Source organism: Eumetopias jubatus, unplaced genomic scaffold, assembly GCF_037043125.1.
Source record: "Eumetopias jubatus isolate StellerSeaLion01/CBP00866 unplaced genomic scaffold, mEumJub1_p1.0 scaffold_10, whole genome shotgun sequence".
Lineage (NCBI taxonomy): Eukaryota > Metazoa > Chordata > Mammalia > Carnivora > Otariidae > Eumetopias > Eumetopias jubatus.
Genome location: NW_028274816.1, coordinates 52,452,627 through 52,475,744, shown reverse-complemented (window position 1 = coordinate 52,475,744; position 23,118 = coordinate 52,452,627). Strand labels below are relative to the sequence as shown.

Below are 23,118 nucleotides of genomic sequence, written 5' to 3'. Positions count from 1 at the left end.
CAATCCCCGGGACCTAGAGGAAACGGAGCCCCACTGGCGCTTGGGAGAACAGCAAGGTTCCTCTCAACACACAGTTACTCGTTTACAGAAGAGCCGCAGCACCCAGAGCCAAATGTGAACTTGAGCCTCTCGGTGAGCCGGCACGGGACACAAGCCTTGTCTTGTGAGAAATAGAACTGAACTTCCCCAGAACCGCTTCAACCTCAGCGGGCCGCTGGGACGCGTACAACACGCTGATTGGCCAGGAGCCCTTCCTGCCAGTGAGCAGGCGATGACGCAGCATGACTCCCTGCAGAGAGTATAAAAGGCCGGCCGGCCCGGCGTGATCGTCCTTTCTGCGAGCGGAACAGGCAAGTGTACACACCTTTCTTCTATAATACTTTAACTATGTTCAGTATCAAACACCGGGTCGTGGAATTAGTGGTGGAACTTCTAGCTAACTTTGTCCTGCATAAGATCAGATTGTATGTACCTGAATTATTCAAGACATTACTACAGAACCAGTGGAAGTTCACAGATTGTTTAAAAACTATGTGCCATTTTCTATTGAAGAAGACCCTTATCTATGTCCTGAGCAATCTTGCTTCCATGATACACAAACCGATGGCCGGAGAAGTCTTCCTAAATATGTCATATTATTCTCGACACAAGAAGAGGTTTTCTAAACCCACAGCTGTGATTGTGGTTTAGCTACCCTTAAACACCTAAGCGATCTGGGTTCCTTGGGTGAATACTTAGCACCGGGAGGACAGCAAATTCTAAAAATTGGTCCTATGCACGTCCAACTCTGGACCCAGCCGGTGCCTACGACAAACGGCCACATTCTGACGTGACATAGTTCACAGACGGAAGCTTATTTGCTGATCTCCTCCTCGCGACATCGTCTTTATATCTAGTAAAGCCAGTTATTTATGCCGCACCCATCGTCTTTCTTTCAGAAGAACTTCCTCAAGCCTGCGGGGTTCCCCTTCGTCCACTGTCTCTCCTCCCCCGCTCAGAGCACATTTCCGGTTCCTCTTGAATCTGTGCCTCCCAGATTTCAAAAAAAAAAAAGGTTTTGTTTTGCTTTGCAGCCTCAGTTCTTTCTTTTTTGACACAAAGGAGCAAATAAACTTCGTATCAACAAAGAGAGTGTCTGCAGCCTTATTGCCGCGTCCTAGGCTGACTCCTTTCTCCTGTGTGGCTCAGGCTCTGTGGCCAGGATCCGAGGAGGAGGAGGGCAAAACCACGGTGGATGAGAAAGAGAGCTCCAGGCCATGGCGTGGGGTGGGCTGGGGAGGGAGGGGTCCGCAGCCTGGCTGAGATTTGCTGCGTGGTGGACGGGGGTGGGGGTGGTTTCTGAGCTGACATCCTGCGGCTCAGCAGCCCAGGGGTTTTAGAGTTGTCTCCTCTCCCCAAGAGAAGTTCAAGGTGAGAGAAGTACAAATCATGAACTGGTCGAAGGCGTCTTTACCAGTTGTGGGGCATGTATCCCAAATTTGGCCAGAGTAGAGCCGGCTGGGATGAGGAGTGAGCTGGGGGGGAGGAAGAGGGCCCCCGAAACTCAGGTTCCAGGGGACCCACAATGGGGTGTGGGCAGTGGTGAAACTCCGGAGGCTCACGAGAACGCCCCCACCTTGGGTCAGGAGAGACACCGTGCAGGGGGAAAGGGTGTGAGTGGGGAACCCGGAGGTCCCCGGGCTGACCTGGAAATGTGGAGCCTGCCTGTGTCGGGCTCCCTGCTCAGTGTGAAGTCGGCTTCTCCCTCTCCCTCTCCCTCTGCCCCTTCCCCCACTCGTACTCTCTCTCTCACTCCCACATAAATAAATAAAATCTTGTTTAAAAAAAGTCCATACCCCCGACTCATGTACACATGCAATCCACATTAAAATCCTAATGGCATTTTGGGCAGGAGGCAGAAAAAAATTCATCCTTCAATTCATATGGTTTCTCAACAGACCCCCAAGGAGCCAGAACAACCTAGAAAGAGTAGAAGTGCGAGGCTTGGACTTCCCGATTTCAACACGTATTCCTGAGCTACAAGAGACCAAAGAGTGAGGTCCTGGCTTAGACACAGAGACATACACATAGACCAGATGAACAGAACAGAGAGTCCCCAAATTTCAGAGCCTTCCACACGTGGCCAAACGATTTTCCCCAGGGTTCCAATCCCACTCGAATGAGAAAGGACAGTCTCTTCAATGAAAAGCCTTGGGAAGGGCGCCTGGGTGGCTCAGATGGTTAAGCGTCTGCCTTCGGCTCAGGTCATGATCCCAGAGTCTTGGGATCGAGTCCCGCATCAGGCTCCCTGCTCCGCAGGGAGGCTGCTTCTGCCTCTGCCTCTCTCTCTCTCTGTCTCTGACTCTCATGAATAAATAATGAAAACATTTTAGAAAAGCCTTGGGAAGACAGGATATCCACATACAAGGAAGGAAAACGGACCCTTCCTTTCTACCATACACAAAAAGTAACGGAAAATAGATAACGCATCTCAACAGAGAACCTAACACCGAGAAGCTGAGAGAGGAAAAGCGGAGAAAAGCTTCATGACGTTGGATTTGGCACTGATGTCTAGGACGTGACGCCAAAAGCACAGGCAACAAAAGCCACCTAGAAAACCGGGGCCATTTGAAGCTTACAGACTGTTGGCCCTCAGGAGAAACAATCAACTTGGGGAAAAGGGAACCTACACAATGGGGAAAAGACTTGCAATTCCTATGTCTGTTAAGGGATTCAAATCGAGAAGATGTAAAAAACTCTACAATTCACAACAACAAGGAAAACAAACTACCCAAGGAAACAACGGGCAAAACACTTGAAGAGACATTTCTCCGAAGATATGCAATGGCCACCAAGCTTCTGAGAATAGGCTCAGCACCAGTAATCATTACAGAAAACAAATCAAAGAACAAAGACATAGCATGTCACACCCTTAGGACGGCCCCTATCAACAACAGCAACCAAAAGAACCCAAAACCCAAACACCGTCAAACAACCTGTGTTGGGGAGGATCTGGAGGCATTGGAACCCCGGGCCGGTGTCGGTGAAAATGTAAAATGGCCCATCTGCCGTGGAACACGGCGCAGAGTTTCCTCCAAAGGAGGAAATACACTTACCACGTGATGGAGCAATCTCACTCCTGATTGTACATCCATAAGAATTGGAAGCAACGTTCCCAAGGACACTTGCACATCCCCGTTCGTTGCAGTGTTGTTCTCCAGAGCCAAGCGCCCCGCGTGTCCACACCCAGAGAGGAATGGAGAAAGAAGCTGAGGCATCGACATACAACGCAATGTTCTTCAGTCTTAGCAAAGAAGGCTATTCTGGACGTTCTGCCAAGTGAAATGAGCAAGTCACAGAAAGACAAATACCCTATGCTTCTCCTAGTACGGGGTATGTAAAGTAGTCAAATTTATAGAAACAGAAAGAACTGTGGGATCCAGTGGGGGCAGGGAAGAGGAAACACAGAGCTGTGGGTACAGATCTTCAGTCACAAAATGAATGCCAGAGAGGCGTTGTATGGCAGGGAGAAGAGGTAGAGCCCTGCTGTAGGATACACTGGTGCATGGCTAACGGTAATAGTAAATGTAACGTTATTGTTTCTAACCTACTATACTTTTTAACAGATTTCTTTAAGAGAAAAATTGGGGTGAAGAAGCTGGGGCCTTTGAAACGTTCTTGCCTTCAACGAGGAAGTTCCGGGTGTGACAAATATAAAGAGTTGGTGGGTGAGGTTCATTTCCTGTTCCCAATCAGGCCGTTTCACCCCAGATGGTTGCTGGTGGGGTCTCTGAGCCCCTCAAGAGCCCACGGTGGGGGAGAGGCTCAAAGCTCCAGGGATTATTGGGAGATAATCGGGAGAAGGGCCGGGCACGGATGGAAACGGGTAGAGGAGGTAGCAGTGTGGAAGGGGGACAGATGAAAGGATTCAAGAGAGCTGAGCAACCTCAGATGTGACACTAAAACATAGAAGGAAAGTGGGGCGCCTGGGTGGCTCGGTCGTGAAGCGTCTGCCTTCGACTCAGGTCAGGAAACCAGAGTCCTGGGATCGAGCCCCGCATCGGGCTCCCTGTTTGGCGTGAGGCCTGCTTCTCCCTCTCCCACTCCCCCTGCTTGTGTTCCCTCGCTCGTTGTTCTAACAGAACAAACTACACTCGGAGTCTAGTGTAGGGCTCTGTTCTATTCACCTGTCTGATCCTATTTTTTCTTTTCTCTGTCTCTGTGGTGGTTTTTCCCTTTTTTTCTTTTCCTCCCTTTTTTTTTTGTTTGATGTGCTTTATTTTTTTGGTTTTTTCTTGTTGTTGTTCTGTTAAAGTCTTTTCAAATTTTCATTTTTTTAAAAGTCTTTTGAAATGTTTTTTTATCTCTAAAGTTACATTCTATCCTTTCAAGGTATTTAATCATGTTTTTGTACACTTGTAAGTTTTCTTTCTTGACAATTTTGGGGTGCAGTGTCTTCTAACAGAACAAAATACACTGAAAATCTAGTGTTGGGTCTGTTCTATTCACCTGTCTGATCCTATTCTTTTTGCATTTCTGAGTGTGTGTGTGGTTGTTCCCCCCCACCCTTTTTGGGTTTGGTTTGCTTTATTTCTTGTTGTTGTCATTTTTTTTGTTGTTCCCATAAAGTCTTTTTAATTTTCATCTGTATATTTACATTCTCTCATTTCAATGTATTTAATCATGTTTTTGTATAGAGATAAGTTTTCTTTCTTTACAATTTTGGGATGAAGTGTCTTCTAACAGAAGAAAATACACTCAAAATCTAGTGTATGGCTCTGTTCTAGTCACCTGTCTGATCATAATTTTTTTCTTCATTTCTAGTGTGTGGGGTTGCTTCCCTCCCGCCCCCCCCCACACTTTTTGTTTGTTTGTTTGTTTGTTTGTTTTGTTCTGTTAAAGTCTTTTAAATTTAATCTCTAGGGGCGCCTGGGTGGCTCAGTTGGTTGAGCGACTGCCTTCGGCTCAGGTCATGATCCTGGAGTCCCGGGATCGAGTCCCGCATCGGGCTCCCTGCTCGGCGAGGAGCCTGCTTCTCCCTCTAACCCTCCCCACTCTCATGTACTCCTTCTCTCTCTCTCATTCTCACTCTCTCAAAATAAATAAATAAAGCTTTAAAAAAAATAAATAAATAAATAAATTTAATCTCTAAAGTTACATTCTATCCTTCAAGTTATTTAATCCTGTTTCTGTACATTTGTAAGTTTTCTTTCTTGACAATTTTGGGGTGCAGTGTCTTCTAACAGAACAAAATACACTCAAAATCTAGTGTCTGGCTCTGTTCTAATCACCTGCCTGATCATATTCTTTTCTTCTTTTCTAGTGTGTCTGGCGTTGATTTTTCTTCCCTCCCCCCCCTTTTGTTTGATTTGCTTTATTTTTTTGTTTTTTTTTCTGTTAAAGTCTTCAAATTTTCTTTTTTTAAAAGTCTTTTTAAATGTTTTCTTTTCTCTAAAGTTACATTCTATCCTTTCAAGGTACTTAATCTTGTTTTGTACATAGGTAAGTTTCCTTTCCTGACAATTTTGGGATGAAGTGTCTTCTAACATCACAAAATACATATCCTTTCAAGATATTGAATCTTGTTTTTGTACATATGTAAGTTTTCTCTCTTTACAATTTTGAGATGCATTTTCTTCTGCATTGGCTCTTTCTATTCACCTGTCTGATCATATTTTTTTTCTTTGTGTGTGTGTGTGGTTGTTTATTCTTTTTTTTATTCTTCTCCCTCTTTTTTTCTTTGGTTTGCTTTATTTTTTGTTGTTGTTTTTGTCATTTTCTTGTTCTGTTAAAGTTTTTTTAAATATTCATCTCTTAAGTTACATTCTAACCTTTCAAGGTATGTAATCTCATTTTTGTCCATTTGTAAGTTTTCTTTATTCGCAATTATGGGATGCACTGTCTTCTAACAGAAAAAAGTACCCTCAAAATCTAGTCTCTGGCTCTGTTCTATTCACCTGTCTGAGCATATTCTCTTTTACATTTCTGTGTGTGTGGTTGTTTTTCTTTTTTTTCTCCCTTTTTCTTTTTTTGGTTTAGTTTGTTTTATTTTTTTGTTTTGTCATTCTTTCTCTCTGTTAAGGTCTTTTTAAATTTTCTTTTTTTTAAAGTCTTTTTAAATTTTATTTTTTTTCTCTAAAGGTACATTTATCCTTTTAAGGTATTTAATCTTGGTTTTGTACATCTATAAGTTCTCTCTCTTTACAATTTTGGGATGCAGTTTCTTCTAATAGACCAAAATACACTCAAAATATAGTGTGTGGTTCTTTCTATGCACCTGACATATTCTTTTTCCTTTGTGTGTGAGTGATTGTGTTTCCTTTTTTTTTTTCTTCTCCCTCTTTATCTGTTGGTTTGCTTTATTCTATCCTTTCAAGGTATTTAATCTTGTTTTTGTACAGATATAAGTTTTGTTTCTTTACAATTTTGGGATGCAGTTTCTTCTAATAGACCAAAATACACTCAAAATCTAGTGTATGGCTCTTTCTATTCACCCGTCTGAGCATATTCTTTTTTTTTAATTTATTTATTTATTCGACAGATAGAGCGCGTAAGTAGGCAGAGTGGCAGGCAGAGGGAGAGGGAGAAGCAGGCTTCCCGCTGAGCAGGTAGCCCGAGGCGGAGCTCCATCCCAGGATCCTGAGACCATGACCTGAGCCGAAGGCAGACACTTAACGACTGAGCCACCCAGGCGCCCCTCTTTCTCTTTCCTGTAGGAGTAGAGGTAGCATTAGAATGTTTCATGTTTCATCTTTAAAAATCTCTCCTACCAATCGATCTAGGTCCAAAATAGGAACTCCATTTGTCTGTTGGTTCATATGGCTACTCAAGCGTTTCTTTCTTTTTCATTCAGTCTGGTCCGTTTTTGTAAATCATCACTGAATATAGGGTTCATTCCAGCAATATAATGAAACAGTACCTATTCAGTGAAATTCACAGCATCAACAACTAAAGGAGGAAAGGCATGTGAGTTTGTCGAAAGATACGTTGAAATATATCTGTATGTACACTCTACCTGAAAATAGCCTGAAAATCAAACTGTCCCAAATGACTAATTTCCTCTCCTACACAATCCCCGGGACCTAGAGGAAACGGAGCCCCACTGGCGCTTGGGAGAACAGCAAGGTTCCTCTCAACACAGAGCTACTCGTTTACAAAATAGCCGGAGCACCAAGAGCCAAATGTGAACTTGAGCCTCTCGGTGAGCCGGCACGGGACACAAGCCTTGTCTTGTGAGAAATAGAACTGAACTTCCCCAGAACCGCTTCAACCTCAGCGGGCCGCTGGGACGCGTACAACACGCTGATTGGCCAGGAGCCCTTCCTGCCAGTGAGCAGGCGATGACGCAGCATGACTCCCTGCAGAGAGTATAAAAGGCCGGCCGGCCCGGCGTGATCGTCCTTTCTGCGAGCGGAACAGGCAAGTGTACACACCTTTCTTCTAGAATACTTTAACTATGTTCAGTATCAAACACCGGGTCGTGGAATTAGTGGTAGAACTTCTAGCTAACTTTGTCCTGCATAAGATCAGATTGTATGTACCTGAATTATTCAAGACATTACTACAGAACCAGTGGAAGTTCACAGATTGTTTAAAAACTATGTGCCATTTTCTATTGAAGAAGACCCTTATCTATGTCCTGAGCAATCTTGCTTCCATTATACACAAACCGATGGCCGGAGAAGTCTTCCTAAATATGTCATATTATTGTCGACACAAGAAGAGGTTTTCTAAACCCACAGTTGTGATTGTGGTTTAGCTACCCTTAAACACCTAAGCGATCTGGGTTCCTTGGGTGAATACTTAGCACCGGGAGGACAGCAAATTCTAAAAATTGGTCCTATGCACGTCCAACTCTGGACCCAGCCGGTGCCTACGACAAACGGCCACATTCTGACGTGACATAGTTCACAGACGGAAGCTTATTTGCTGATCTCCTCCTCGCGACATCGTCTTTATATCTAGTAAAGCCAGTTATTTATGCCGCACCCATCGTCTTTCTTTCAGAAGAACTTCCTCAAGCCTGCGGGGTTCCCCTTCGTCCACTGTCTCTCCTCCCCCGCTCAGAGCACATTTCCGGTTCCTCTTGAATCTGTGCCTCCCAGATTTCAAAAAAAAAAAAAGGTTTTGTTTTGCTTTGCAGCCTCAGTTCTTTCTTTTTTGACACAAAGGAGCAAATAAACTTCGTATCAACAAAGAGAGTGTCTGCAGCCTTATTGCCGCGTCCTAGGCTGACTCCTTTCTCCTGTGTGGCTCAGGCTCTGTGGCCAGGATCCGAGGAGGAGGAGGGCAAAACCACGGTGGATGAGAAAGAGAGCTCCAGGCCATGGCGTGGGGTGGGCTGGGGAGGGAGGGGTCCGCAGCCTGGCTGAGATTTGCTGCGTGGTGGACGGGGGTGGGGGTGGTTTCTGAGCTGACATCCTGCGGCTCAGCAGCCCAGGGGTTTTAGAGTTGTCTCCTCTCCCCAAGAGAAGTTCAAGGTGAGAGAAGTACAAATCATGAACTGGTCGAAGGCGTCTTTACCAGTTGTGGGGCATGTATCCCAAATTTGGCCAGAGTAGAGCCGGCTGGGATGAGGAGTGAGCTGGGGGGGAGGAAGAGGGCCCCCGAAACTCAGGTTCCAGGGGACCCACAATGGGGTGTGGGCAGTGGTGAAACTCCGGAGGCTCACGAGAACGCCCCCACCTTGGGTCAGGAGAGACACCGTGCAGGGGGAAAGGGTGTGAGTGGGGAACCCGGAGGTCCCCGGGCTGACCTGGAAATGTGGAGCCTGCCTGTGTCGGGCTCCCTGCTCAGTGTGAAGTCGGCTTCTCCCTCTCCCTCTCCCTCTGCCCCTTCCCCCACTCGTACTCTCTCTCTCACTCCCACATAAATAAATAAAATCTTGTTTAAAAAAAGTCCATACCCCCGACTCATGTACACATGCAATCCACATTAAAATCCTAATGGCATTTTGGGCAGGAGGCAGAAAAAAATTCATCCTTCAATTCATATGGTTTCTCAACAGACCCCCAAGGAGCCAGAACAACCTAGAAAGAGTAGAAGTGCGAGGCTTGGACTTCCCGATTTCAACACGTATTCCTGAGCTACAAGAGACCAAAGAGTGAGGTCCTGGCTTAGACACAGAGACATACACATAGACCAGATGAACAGAACAGAGAGTCCCCAAATTTCAGAGCCTTCCACACGTGGCCAAACGATTTTCCCCAGGGTTCCAATCCCACTCGAATGAGAAAGGACAGTCTCTTCAATGAAAAGCCTTGGGAAGGGCGCCTGGGTGGCTCAGATGGTTAAGCGTCTGCCTTCGGCTCAGGTCATGATCCCAGAGTCTTGGGATCGAGTCCCGCATCAGGCTCCCTGCTCCGCAGGGAGGCTGCTTCTGCCTCTGCCTCTCTCTCTCTCTGTCTCTGACTCTCATGAATAAATAATGAAAACATTTTAGAAAAGCCTTGGGAAGACAGGATATCCACATACAAGGAAGGAAAACGGACCCTTCCTTTCTACCATACACAAAAAGTAACGGAAAATAGATAACGCATCTCAACAGAGAACCTAACACCGAGAAGCTGAGAGAGGAAAAGCGGAGAAAAGCTTCATGACGTTGGATTTGGCACTGATGTCTAGGACGTGACGCCAAAAGCACAGGCAACAAAAGCCACCTAGAAAACCGGGGCCATTTGAAGCTTACAGACTGTTGGCCCTCAGGAGAAACAATCAACTTGGGGAAAAGGGAACCTACACAATGGGGAAAAGACTTGCAATTCCTATGTCTGTTAAGGGATTCAAATCGAGAAGATGTAAAAAACTCTACAATTCACAACAACAAGGAAAACAAACTACCCAAGGAAACAACGGGCAAAACACTTGAAGAGACATTTCTCCGAAGATATGCAATGGCCACCAAGCTTCTGAGAATAGGCTCAGCACCAGTAATCATTACAGAAAACAAATCAAAGAACAAAGACATAGCATGTCACACCCTTAGGACGGCCCCTATCAACAACAGCAACCAAAAGAACCCAAAACCCAAACACCGTCAAACAACCTGTGTTGGGGAGGATCTGGAGGCATTGGAACCCCGGGCCGGTGTCGGTGAAAATGTAAAATGGCCCATCTGCCGTGGAACACGGCGCAGAGTTTCCTCCAAAGGAGGAAATAGACTTACCACGTGATGGAGCAATCTCACTCCTGATTGTACATCCATAAGAATTGGAAGCAACGTTCCCAAGGACACTTGCACATCCCCGTTCGTTGCAGTGTTGTTCTCCAGAGCCAAGCGCCCCGCGTGTCCACACCCAGAGAGGAATGGAGAAAGAAGCTGAGGCATCGACATACAACGCAATGTTCTTCAGTCTTAGCAAAGAAGGCTATTCTGGACGTTCTGCCAAGTGAAATGAGCAAGTCACAGAAAGACAAATACCCTATGCTTCTCCTAGTACGGGGTATGTAAAGTAGTCAAATTTATAGAAACAGAAAGAACTGTGGGATCCAGTGGGGGCAGGGAAGAGGAAACACAGAGCTGTGGGTACAGATCTTCAGTCACAAAATGAATGCCAGAGAGGCGTTGTATGGCAGGGAGAAGAGGTAGAGCCCTGCTGTAGGATACACTGGTGCATGGCTAACGGTAATAGTAAATGTAACGTTATTGTTTCTAACCTACTATACTTTTTAACAGATTTCTTTAAGAGAAAAATTGGGGTGAAGAAGCTGGGGCCTTTGAAACGTTCTTGCCTTCAACGAGGAAGTTCCGGGTGTGACAAATATAAAGAGTTGGTGGGTGAGGTTCATTTCCTGTTCCCAATCAGGCCGTTTCACCCCAGATGGTTGCTGGTGGGGTCTCTGAGCCCCTCAAGAGCCCACGGTGGGGGAGAGGCTCAAAGCTCCAGGGATTATTGGGAGATAATCGGGAGAAGGGCCGGGCACGGATGGAAACGGGTAGAGGAGGTAGCAGTGTGGAAGGGGGACAGATGAAAGGATTCAAGAGAGCTGAGCAACCTCAGATGTGACACTAAAACATAGAAGGAAAGTGGGGCGCCTGGGTGGCTCGGTCGTGAAGCGTCTGCCTTCGACTCAGGTCAGGAAACCAGAGTCCTGGGATCGAGCCCCGCATCGGGCTCCCTGTTTGGCGTGAGGCCTGCTTCTCCCTCTCCCACTCCCCCTGCTTGTGTTCCCTCGCTCGTTGTTCTAACAGAACAAACTACACTCGGAGTCTAGTGTAGGGCTCTGTTCTATTCACCTGTCTGATCCTATTTTTTCTTTTCTCTGTCTCTGTGGTGGTTTTTCCCTTTTTTTCTTTTCCTCCCTTTTTTTTTTTGTTTGATGTGCTTTATTTTTTTGGTTTTTTCTTGTTGTTGTTCTGTTAAAGTCTTTTCAAATTTTCATTTTTTTAAAAGTCTTTTGAAATGTTTTTTTATCTCTAAAGTTACATTCTATCCTTTCAAGGTATTTAATCATGTTTTTGTACACTTGTAAGTTTTCTTTCTTGACAATTTTGGGGTGCAGTGTCTTCTAACAGAACAAAATACACTGAAAATCTAGTGTTGGGTCTGTTCTATTCACCTGTCTGATCCTATTCTTTTTGCATTTCTGAGTGTGTGTGTGGTTGTTCCCCCCCACCCTTTTTGGGTTTGGTTTGCTTTATTTCTTGTTGTTGTCATTTTTTTTGTTGTTCCCATAAAGTCTTTTTAATTTTCATCTGTATATTTACATTCTCTCATTTCAATGTATTTAATCTTGTTTTTGTATAGAGATAAGTTTTCTTTCTTTACAATTTTGGGATGAAGTGTCTTCTAACAGAAGAAAATACACTCAAAATCTAGTGTATGGCTCTGTTCTAGTCACCTGTCTGATCATAATTTTTTTCTTCATTTCTAGTGTGTGGGGTTGCTTCCCTCCCGCCCCCCCCCACACTTTTTGTTTGTTTGTTTGTTTGTTTGTTTTGTTCTGTTAAAGTCTTTTAAATTTAATCTCTAGGGGCGCCTGGGTGGCTCAGTTGGTTGAGCGACTGCCTTCGGCTCAGGTCATGATCCTGGAGTCCCGGGATCGAGTCCCGCATCGGGCTCCCTGCTCGGCGAGGAGCCTGCTTCTCCCTCTAACCCTCCCCACTCTCATGTACTCCTTCTCTCTCTCTCATTCTCACTCTCTCAAAATAAATAAATAAAGCTTTAAAAAAAATAAATAAATAAATAAATTTAATCTCTAAAGTTACATTCTATCCTTCAAGTTATTTAATCCTGTTTCTGTACATTTGTAAGTTTTCTTTCTTGACAATTTTGGGGTGCAGTGTCTTCTAACAGAACAAAATACACTCAAAATCTAGTGTCTGGCTCTGTTCTAATCACCTGCCTGATCATATTCTTTTCTTCTTTTCTAGTGTGTCTGGCGTTGATTTTTCTTCCCTCCCCCCCTTTTTTTGTTTGATTTGCTTTATTTTTTGTTTTTTTTTTTCTGTTAAAGTCTTCAACTTCTCTTTTTTTAAAAGTCTTTTTAAATGTTTTTTTTTCTCTAAAGTTACATTCTCTCCTTTCAAGGTACTTAATCTTGTTTTGTACATAGGTAAGTTTCCTTTCCTGACAATTTTGGGATGAAGTGTCTTCTAACATCACAAAATACATATCCTTTCAAGATATTGAATCTTGTTTTTGTACATCTGTAAGTTTTCTCTCTTTACAATTTTGAGATGCATTTTCTTCTAATACCTGAAATACACTCAAAATCTAGTGTTTGGCTCTTTCTATTCACCTGTCTGATCATATTTTTTTTCTTTGTGTGTGTGTGTGTGGTTGTTTATTCTTTTTTTTATTCTTCTCCCTCTTTTTTTCTTTGGTTTGCTTTATTTTTTGTTGTTGTTTTTGTCATTTTCTTGTTCTGTTAAAGTTTTTTTAAATATTCATCTCTTAAGTTACATTCTATCCTTTCAAGGAATGTAATCTCATTTTTGTCCATTTGTAAGTTTTCTTTATTCGCAATTATGGGATGCGGTGTCTTCTAACAGAAAAAAATACACTCAAAATCTAGTCTCTGGCTCTGTTCTATTCACCTGTCTGAGCATATTCTCTTTTACATTTCTGTGTGTGTGGTTGTTTTTCTTTTTTTTTCCCTTTTTCTTTTTTTGGTTTAGTTTGTTTTATTTTTTTGTTTTGTCATTCTTTTTCTCTGTTAAGGTCTTTTTAAATTTTCTTTTTTTTCAAGTCTTTTTAAATTTTATTTTTTTTCTCTAAAGGTACATTTATCCTTTTAAGGTATTTAATCTTGGTTTTGTACATCTATAAGTTCTCTCTCTTTACAATTTTGGGATGCAGTTTCTTCTAATAGACCAAAATACACTCAAAATATAGTGTGTGGCTCTTTCTATGCACCTGACATATTCTTTTTTCTTTTGTGTGTGAGTGATTGTGTTTCCTTTTTTTTTTCTTCTCCCTCTTTATCTGTTGGTTTGCTTTATTCTATCCTTTCAAGGTATTTAATCTTGTTTTTGTACAGATATAAGTTTTGTTTCTTTACAATTTTGGGATGCAGTTTCTTCTAATAGACCAAAATACACTCAAAATCTAGTGTATGGCTCTTTCTATTCACCCGTCTGAGCATATTCTTTTTTTTTTTTAATTTATTTATTTATTCCACAGATAGAGCGCGTAAGTAGGCAGAGTGGCAGGCAGAGGGAGATGGAGAAGCAGGCTTCCCGCTGAACAGGGAGCCCGAGGGGGAGCTCCATCCCAGGATCCTGAGACCATGACCTGAGCCGAAGGCAGACACTTAACCACTGAGCCACCCAGGCGCCCCTCTTTCTCTTTCCTGTAGGAGTAGAGGTAGCATTAGAATGTTTCATGTTTCATCTTTAAAAATCTCTCCTACCAATCGATCTAGGTCCAAAATAGGAACTCCATTTGTCTGTTGGTTCATATGGCTACTCAAGCGTTTCTTTCTTTTTCATTCAGTCTGGTCCGTTTTTGTAAATCATCACTGAATATAGGGTTTATTCCAGCAATATAATGAAACAGTACCTATTCAGTGAAATTCACAGCATCAACAACTAAAGGAGGAAAGGCATGTGAGTTTGTCGAAAGATACGTTGAAATATATCTGTATGTACACTCTACCTGAAAATAGCCTGAAAATCAAACTGTCCCAAATGACTAATTTCCTCTCCTACACAATCCCCGGGACCTAGAGGAAACGGAGCCCCACTGGCGCTTGGGAGAACAGCAAGGTTCCTCTCAACACACAGTTACTCGTTTACAGAAGAGCCGCAGCACCCAGAGCCAAATGTGAACTTGAGCCTCTCGGTGAGCCGGCACGGGACACAAGCCTTGTCTTGTGAGAAATAGAACTGAAACTCCCCAGAACCGCTTCAACCTCAGCGGGCCGCTGGGACGCGTACAACACGCTGATTGGCCAGGAGCCCTTCCTGCCAGTGAGCAGGCGATGACGCAGCATGACTCCCTGCAGAGAGTATAAAAGGCCGGCCGGCCCGGCGTGATCGTCCTTTCTGCGAGCGGAACAGGCAAGTGTACACACCTTTCTTCTATAATACTTTAACTATGTTCAGTATCAAACACCGGGTCGTGGAATTAGTGGTGGAACTTCTAGCTAACTTTGTCCTGCATAAGATCAGATTGTATGTACCTGAATTATTCAAGACATTACTACAGAACCAGTGGAAGTTCACAGATTGTTTAAAAACTATGTGCCATTTTCTATTGAAGAAGACCCTTATCTATGTCCTGAGCAATCTTGCTTCCATTATACACAAACCGATGGCCGGAGAAGTCTTCCTAAATATGTCATATTATTGTCGACACAAGAAGAGGTTTTCTGAACCCACAGTTGAGTTTGTGGTTTAGCTACCCTTAAACACCTAAGCGATCTGGGTTCCTTGGGTGAATACTTAGCACCGGGAGGACAGCAAATTCTAAAAATTGGTCCTATGCACGTCCAACTCTGGACCCAGCCGGTGCCTACGACAAACGGCCACATTCTGACGTGACATAGTTCACAGACGGAAGCTTATTTGCTGATCTCCTCCTCGCGACATCGTCTTTATATCTAGTAAAGCCAGTTATTTATGCCGCACCCATCGTCTTTCTTTCAGAAGAACTTCCTCAAGCCTGCGGGGTTCCCCTTCGTCCACTGTCTCTCCTCCCCCGCTCAGAGCACATTTCCGGTTCCTCTTGAATCTGTGCCTCCCAGATTTCAAAAAAAAAAAAAGGTTTTGTTTTGCTTTGCAGCCTCAGTTCTTTCTTTTTTGACACAAAGGAGCAAATAAACTTCGTATCAACAAAGAGAGTGTCTGCAGCCTTATTGCCGCGTCCTAGGCTGACTCCTTTCTCCTGTGTGGCTCAGGCTCTGTGGCCAGGATCCGAGGAGGAGGAGGGCAAAACCACGGTGGATGAGAAAGAGAGCTCCAGGCCATGGTGGGCTGGGGAGGGAGGGGTCCGCAGCCTGGCTGAGATTTGCTGCGTGGTGGACGGGGGTGGGGGTGGTTTCTGAGCTGACATCCTGCGGCTCAGCAGCCCAGGGGTTTTAGAGTTGTCTCCTCTCCCCAAGAGAAGTTCAAGGTGAGAGAAGTACAAATCATGAACTGGTCGAAGGCGTCTTTACCAGTTGTGGGGCATGTATCCCAAATTTGGCCAGAGTAGAGCCGGCTGGGATGAGGAGTGAGCTGGGGGGGAGGAAGAGGGCCCCCGAAACTCAGGTTCCAGGGGACCCACAATGGGGTGTGGGCAGTGGTGAAACTCCGGAGGCTCACGAGAACGCCCCCACCTTGGGTCAGGAGAGACACCGTGCAGGGGGAAAGGGTGTGAGTGGGGAACCCGGAGGTCCCCGGGCTGACCTGGAAATGTGGAGCCTGCCTGTGTCGGGCTCCCTGCTCAGTGTGAAGTCGGCTTCTCCCTCTCCCTCTCCCTCTGCCCCTTCCCCCACTCGTACTCTCTCTCTCACTCCCACATAAATAAATAAAATCTTGTTTAAAAAAAGTCCATACCCCCGACTCATGTACACATGCAATCCACATTAAAATCCTAATGGCATTTTGGGCAGGAGGCAGAAAAAAATTCATCCTTCAATTCATATGGTTTCTCAACAGACCCCCAAGGAGCCAGAACAACCTAGAAAGAGTAGAAGTGCGAGGCTTGGACTTCCCGATTTCAACACGTATTCCTGAGCTACAAGAGACCAAAGAGTGAGGTCCTGGCTTAGACACAGAGACATACACATAGACCAGATGAACAGAACAGAGAGTCCCCAAATTTCAGAGCCTTCCACACGTGGCCAAACGATTTTCCCCAGGGTTCCAATCCCACTCGAATGAGAAAGGACAGTCTCTTCAATGAAAAGCCTTGGGAAGGGCGCCTGGGTGGCTCAGATGGTTAAGCGTCTGCCTTCGGCTCAGGTCATGATCCCAGAGTCTTGGGATCGAGTCCCGCATCAGGCTCCCTGCTCCGCAGGGAGGCTGCTTCTGCCTCTGCCTCTCTCTCTCTCTGTCTCTGACTCTCATGAATAAATAATGAAAACATTTTAGAAAAGCCTTGGGAAGACAGGATATCCACATACAAGGAAGGAAAACGGACCCTTCCTTTCTACCATACACAAAAAGTAACGGAAAATAGATAACGCATCTCAACAGAGAACCTAACACCGAGAAGCTGAGAGAGGAAAAGCGGAGAAAAGCTTCATGACGTTGGATTTGGCACTGATGTCTAGGACGTGACGCCAAAAGCACAGGCAACAAAAGCCACCTAGAAAACCGGGGCCATTTGAAGCTTACAGACTGTTGGCCCTCAGGAGAAACAATCAACTTGGGGAAAAGGGAACCTACACAATGGGGAAAAGACTTGCAATTCCTATGTCTGTTAAGGGATTCAAATCGAGAAGATGTAAAAAACTCTACAATTCACAACAACAAGGAAAACAAACTACCCAAGGAAACAACGGGCAAAACACTTGAAGAGACATTTCTCCGAAGATATGCAATGGCCACCAAGCTTCTGAGAATAGGCTCAGCACCAGTAATCATTACAGAAAACAAATCAAAGAACAAAGACATAGCATGTCACACCCTTAGGACGGCCCCTATCAACAACAGCAACCAAAAGAACCCAAAACCCAAACACCGTCAAACAACCTGTGTTGGGGAGGATCTGGAGGCATTGGAACCCCGGGCCGGTGTCGGTGAAAATGTAAAATGGCCCATCTGCCGTGGAACACGGCGCAGAGTTTCCTCCAAAGGAGGAAATAGACTTACCACGTGATGGAGCAATCTCACTCCTGATTGTACATCCATAAGAATTGGAAGCAACGTTCCCAAGGACACTTGCACATCCCCGTTCGTTGCAGTGTTGTTCTCCAGAGCCAAGCGCCCCGCGTGTCCACACCCAGAGAGGAATGGAGAAAGAAGCTGAGGCATCGACATACAACGCAATGTTCTTCAGTCTTAGCAAAGAAGGCTATTCTGGACGTTCTGCCAAGTGAAATGAGCAAGTCACAGAAAGACAAATACCCTATGCTTCTCCTAGTACGGGGTATGTAAAGTAGTCAAATTTATAGAAACAGAAAGAACTGTGGGATCCAGTGGGGGCAGGGAAGAGGAAACACAGAGCTGTGGGTACAGATCTTCAGTCACAAAATGAATGCCAGAGAGGCGTTGTATGGCAGGGAGAAGAGGTAGAGCCCTGCTGTAGGATACACTGGTGCATGGCTAACGGTAATAGTAAATGTAACGTTATTGTTTCTAACCTACTATACTTTTTAACAGATTTCTTTAAGAGAAAAATTGGGGTGAAGAATCTGGGGCCTTTGAAACGTTCTTGCCTTCAACGAGGAAGTTCCGGGTGTGACAAATATAAAGAGTTGGTGGGTGAGGTTCATTTCCTGTTCCCAATCAGGCCGTTTCACCCCAGATGGTTGCTGGTGGGGTCTCTGAGCCCCTCAAGAGCCCACGGTGGGGGAGAGGCTCAAAGCTCCAGGGATTATTGGGAGATAATCGGGAGAAGGGCCGGGCACGGATGGAAACAGGGGTAGAGGAGGTAGCAGTGTGGAAGGGGGACAGATGAAAGGATTCAAGAGAGCTGAGCAATCTCAGATGTGACACTAAAACATAGAAGGAAAGTGGGGCGCCTGGGTGGCTCGGTCGTGAAGCGTCTGCCTTCGACTCAGGTCAGGAAACCAGAGTCCTGGGATCGAGCCCCGCATCGGGCTCCCTGTTTGGCGTGAGGCCTGCTTCTCCCTCTCCCACTCCCCCTGCTTGTGTTCCCTCGCTCGTTGTTCTAACAGAACAAACTACACTCGGAGTCTAGTGTAGGGCTCTGTTCTATTCACCTGTCTGATCCTATTTTTTCTTTTCTCTGTCTCTGTGGTGGTTTTTCCCTTTTTTTCTTTTCCTCCCTTTTTTTTTTGTTTGATGTGCTTTATTTTTTTGGTTTTTTCTTGTTGTTGTTCTGTTAAAGTCTTTTCAAATTTTCATTTTTTTAAAAGTCTTTTGAAATGTTTTTTTATCTCTAAAGTTACATTCTATCCTTTCAAGGTATTTAATCATGTTTTTGTACACTTGTAAGTTTTCTTTCTTGACAATTTTGGGGTGCAGTGTCTTCTAACAGAACAAAATACACTGAAAATCTAGTGTTGGGTCTGTTCTATTCACCTGTCTGATCCTATTCTTTTTGCATTTCTGAGTGTGTGTGTGGTTGTTCCCCCCCACCCTTTTTGGGTTTGGTTTGCTTTATTTCTTGTTGTTGTCATTTTTTTTGTTGTTCCCATAAAGTCTTTTTAATTTTCATCTGTATATTTACATTCTCTCATTTCAATGTATTTAATCTTGTTTTTGTATAGAGATAAGTTTTCTTTCTTTACAATTTTGGGATGAAGTGTCTTCTAACAGAAGAAAATACACTCAAAATCTAGTGTATGGCTCTGTTCTAGTCACCTGTCTGATCATAATTTTTTTCTTCATTTCTAGTGTGTGGGGTTGCTTCCCTCCCGCCCCCCCCCACACTTTTTGTTTGTTTGTTTGTTTGTTTGTTTTGTTCTGTTAAAGTCTTTTAAATTTAATCTCTAGGGGCGCCTGGGTGGCTCAGTTGGTTGAGCGACTGCCTTCGGCTCAGGTCATGATCCTGGAGTCCCGGGATCGAGTCCCGCATCGGGCTCCCTGCTCGGCGAGGAGCCTGCTTCTCCCTCTAACCCTCCCCACTCTCATGTACTCCTTCTCTCTCTCTCATTCTCACTCTCTCAAAATAAATAAATAAAGCTTTAAAAAAAATAAATAAATAAATAAATTTAATCTCTAAAGTTACATTCTATCCTTCAAGTTATTTAATCCTGTTTCTGTACATTTGTAAGTTTTCTTTCTTGACAATTTTGGGGTGCAGTGTCTTCTAACAGAACAAAATACACTCAAAATCTAGTGTCTGGCTCTGTTCTAATCACCTGCCTGATCATATTCTTTTCTTCTTTTCTAGTGTGTCTGGCGTTGATTTTTCTTCCCTCCCCCCCTTTTTTTGTTTGATTTGCTTTATTTTTTGTTTTTTTTTTCTGTTAAAGTCTTCAACTTCTCTTTTTTTAAAAGTCTTTTTAAATGTTTTTTTTTCTCTAAAGTTACATTCTCTCCTTTCAAGGTACTTAATCTTGTTTTGTACATAGGTAAGTTTCCTTTCCTGACAATTTTGGGATGAAGTGTCTTCTAACATCACAAAATACATATCCTTTCAAGATATTGAATCTTGTTTTTGTACATCTGTAAGTTTTCTCTCTTTACAATTTTGAGATGCATTTTCTTCTAATACCTGAAATACACTCAAAATCTAGTGTTTGGCTCTTTCTATTCACCTGTCTGATCATATTTTTTTTCTTTGTGTGTGTGTGTGTGGTTGTTTATTCTTTTTTTTATTCTTCTCCCTCTTTTTTTCTTTGGTTTGCTTTATTTTTTGTTGTTGTTTTTGTCATTTTCTTGTTCTGTTAAAGTTTTTTTAAATATTCATCTCTTAAGTTACATTCTATCCTTTCAAGGAATGTAATCTCATTTTTGTCCATTTGTAAGTTTTCTTTATTCGCAATTATGGGATGCGGTGTCTTCTAACAGAAAAAAATACACTCAAAATCTAGTCTCTGGCTCTGTTCTATTCACCTGTCTGAGCATATTCTCTTTTACATTTCTGTGTGTGTGGTTGTTTTTCTTTTTTTTTCCCTTTTTCTTTTTTTGGTTTAGTTTGTTTTATTTTTTTGTTTTGTCATTCTTTTTCTCTGTTAAGGTCTTTTTAAATTTTCTTTTTTTTCAAGTCTTTTTAAATTTTATTTTTTTTCTCTAAAGGTACATTTATCCTTTTAAGGTATTTAATCTTGGTTTTGTACATCTATAAGTTCTCTCTCTTTACAATTTTGGGATGCAGTTTCTTCTAATAGACCAAAATACACTCAAAATATAGTGTGTGGCTCTTTCTATGCACCTGACATATTCTTTTTTCTTTTGTGTGTGAGTGATTGTGTTTCCTTTTTTTTTTCTTCTCCCTCTTTATCTGTTGGTTTGCTTTATTCTATCCTTTCAAGGTATTTAATCTTGTTTTTGTACAGATATAAGTTTTGTTTCTTTACAATTTTGGGATGCAGTTTCTTCTAATAGACCAAAATACACTCAAAATCTAGTGTATGGCTCTTTCTATTCACCCGTCTGAGCATATTCTTTTTTTTTTTTAATTTATTTATTTATTCCACAGATAGAGCGCGTAAGTAGGCAGAGTGGCAGGCAGAGGGAGATGGAGAAGCAGGCTTCCCGCTGAACAGGGAGCCCGAGGGGGAGCTCCATCCCAGGATCCTGAGACCATGACCTGAGCCGAAGGCAGACACTTAACCACTGAGCCACCCAGGCGCCCCTCTTTCTCTTTCCTGTAGGAGTAGAGGTAGCATTAGAATGTTTCATGTTTCATCTTTAAAAATCTCTCCTACCAATCGATCTAGGTCCAAAATAGGAACTCCATTTGTCTGTTGGTTCATATGGCTACTCAAGCGTTTCTTTCTTTTTCATTCAGTCTGGTCCGTTTTTGTAAATCATCACTGAATATAGGGTTTATTCCAGCAATATAATGAAACAGTACCTATTCAGTGAAATTCACAGCATCAACAACTAAAGGAGGAAAGGCATGTGAGTTTGTCGAAAGATACGTTGAAATATATCTGTATGTACACTCTACCTGAAAATAGCCTGAAAATCAAACTGTCCCAAATGACTAATTTCCTCTCCTACACAATCCCCGGGACCTAGAGGAAACGGAGCCCCACTGGCGCTTGGGAGAACAGCAAGGTTCCTCTCAACACACAGTTACTCGTTTACAGAAGAGCCGCAGCACCCAGAGCCAAATGTGAACTTGAGCCTCTCGGTGAGCCGGCACGGGACACAAGCCTTGTCTTGTGAGAAATAGAACTGAAACTCCCCAGAACCGCTTCAACCTCAGCGGGCCGCTGGGACGCGTACAACACGCTGATTGGCCAGGAGCCCTTCCTGCCAGTGAGCAGGCGATGACGCAGCATGACTCCCTGCAGAGAGTATAAAAGGCCGGCCGGCCCGGCGTGATCGTCCTTTCTGCGAGCGGAACAGGCAAGTGTACACACCTTTCTTCTATAATACTTTAACTATGTTCAGTATCAAACACCGGGTCGTGGAATTAGTGGTGGAACTTCTAGCTAACTTTGTCCTGCATAAGATCAGATTGTATGTACCTGAATTATTCAAGACATTACTACAGAACCAGTGGAAGTTCACAGATTGTTTAAAAACTATGTGCCATTTTCTATTGAAGAAGACCCTTATCTATGTCCTGAGCAATCTTGCTTCCATTATACACAAACCGATGGCCGGAGAAGTCTTCCTAAATATGTCATATTATTCTCGACACAAGAAGAGGTTTTCTAAACCCACAGTTGTGATTGTGGTTTAGCTACCCTTAAACACCTAAGCGATCTGGGTTCCTTGGGTGAATACTTAGCACCGGGAGGACAGCAAATTCTAAAAATTGGTCCTATGCACGTCCAACTCTGGACCCAGCCGGTGCCTACGACAAACGGCCACATTCTGACGTGACATAGTTCACAGACGGAAGCTTATTTGCTGATCTCCTCCTCGCGACATCGTCTTTATATCTAGTAAAGCCAGTTATTTATGCCGCACCCATCGTCTTTCTTTCAGAAGAACTTCCCCAAGCCTGCGGGGTTCCCCTTCGTCCACTGTCTCTCCTCCCCCGCTCAGAGCACATTTCCGGTTCCTCTTGAATCTGTGCCTCCCAGATTTCAAAAAAAAAAAAAAGGTTTTGTTTTGCTTTGCAGCCTCAGTTCTTTCTTTTTTGACACAAAGGAGCAAATAAACTTCGTATCAACAAAGAGAGTGTCTGCAGCCTTATTGCCGCGTCCTAGGCTGACTCCTTTCTCCTGTGTGGCTCAGGCTCTGTGGCCAGGATCCGAGGAGGAGTAGGGCAAAACCACGGTGGATGAGAAAGAGAGCTCCAGGCCATGGCGTGGGGTGGGCCGGGGAGGGAGGGGTCCGCAGCCTGGCTGAGATTTGCTGCATGGTGGACGGGGGTGGGGGTGGTTTCTGAGCCGACATCCTGCGGCTCAGCAGCCCAGGGGTTTTAGAGTTGTCTCCTCTCCCCAAGAGAAGTTCAAGGTGAGAGAAGTACAAATCACGAACTGGTCGAAGGCGTCTTTACCAGTTGTGGGGCATGTATCCCAAACTTGGCCAGAGTAGAGCCGGCTGGGATGAGGAGTGAGCTGGGGGGGAGGAATAGGGCCCCCGAAACTCAGGTTCCAGGGGACCCACAGTGGGGTGTGGGCAGTCGTGAAACTCCGGAGGCTCACGAGAACGCCCCCACCTTGGGTCAGGAGAGACCCCGTGCAGGGGGAAAGGGTGTGAGTGGGGAACCCGGAGGTCCCGGGGCTGACCTGGAAATGTGGAGCCTGCCTGTGTCGGGCTCCCTGCTCAGTGTGAAGTCTACTTCTCCCTCTCCCTCTCCCTCTGCCCCTTCCCCCACTCGTACTCTCTCTCTCACTCCCACGTAAATAAATAAAATCTTGTTGTTGTGTTTTTTTTTAAGATTTTATTTATCTATTCATGAGAGACGGAGGAGGGGGAGAGAGAGAGAGAGAGAGAGAGAGAAGCAGAGG

At 44.2% G+C, this 23,118-nt stretch overlaps 1 long non-coding RNA gene across 13 annotated transcripts in view; it reads right to left on the bottom strand.

The window, feature by feature from the left end:
* Positions 1–23,118, bottom strand: part of LOC114203534 (uncharacterized) — a 79,283-nt gene that overhangs the window by 54,178 nt on the left and 1,987 nt on the right. For 5 of the 13 annotated variants that reach the window (XR_015769168.1, XR_015769177.1, XR_015769179.1 and 2 more), the window contains exons 1-3: positions 17,222–22,472; positions 10,145–13,773; positions 3,096–6,689 (exon numbers count right to left, since the gene is read on the bottom strand). This is a non-coding gene — a long non-coding RNA (uncharacterized LOC114203534). Of the gene's footprint in view, positions 1–3,095; positions 6,690–10,024; positions 13,774–17,101; positions 22,473–23,118 lie in introns of those variants that run through there. The other 8 variants (XR_015769176.1, XR_015769180.1, XR_015769171.1 and 5 more) reach the window with 7 other exon arrangements.